Source organism: Ursus arctos, unplaced genomic scaffold, assembly GCF_023065955.2.
Source record: "Ursus arctos isolate Adak ecotype North America unplaced genomic scaffold, UrsArc2.0 scaffold_11, whole genome shotgun sequence".
Taxonomy (NCBI): domain Eukaryota; kingdom Metazoa; phylum Chordata; class Mammalia; order Carnivora; family Ursidae; genus Ursus; species Ursus arctos.
The window spans coordinates 31,505,018-31,505,434 of NW_026622775.1; the positions used below are offsets into that span (position 1 = coordinate 31,505,018).

At 44.1% G+C, this 417-nt stretch overlaps 1 protein-coding gene across 8 annotated transcripts in view; it reads left to right on the forward strand.

Annotated features, from left to right (window-relative positions):
- Positions 1–417, forward strand: part of ZNF330 (zinc finger protein 330) — a 118,210-nt gene that overhangs the window by 79,535 nt on the left and 38,258 nt on the right. The window lies entirely within an intron of this gene.

The following is a 417-nucleotide window of genomic DNA, read 5'->3' on the forward strand; positions in this document are numbered from 1 at the left end:
TCATAGGCTTTGATACGATACTTTAAAATATAACGTATATTCTTTTATGAGGATGAGTTCTATCTTTCTAGCCAGTCTGAAATTTCTCCCAAAGCATCACAGATCTTAGGTTTGGGACACACTGGAGGACCCTCCACCCCCAGCATCCTTTAAACACGTTTCCTTTTCATTCAGACACTTGAAAGCATATAATGCCTCTCATCTCCCTTTTCATAAATGAATCACTCTCACTGTCTTCAACTGTTGCTCAAAGACCAGACTGCTCACCTGTGGGCCTCTTCAAGTTTCCTGTTCCTTTCCCCCCTTTCTTCCTTGTCCCATTTTACTACAGTGTCTTGGCCAGCTGGGGGGGGGGAGCACATAATCTGGTGAAGTGGTCTTGCAGTTAACAGATGCGCTGCTTGTTTCCTCCTTTAG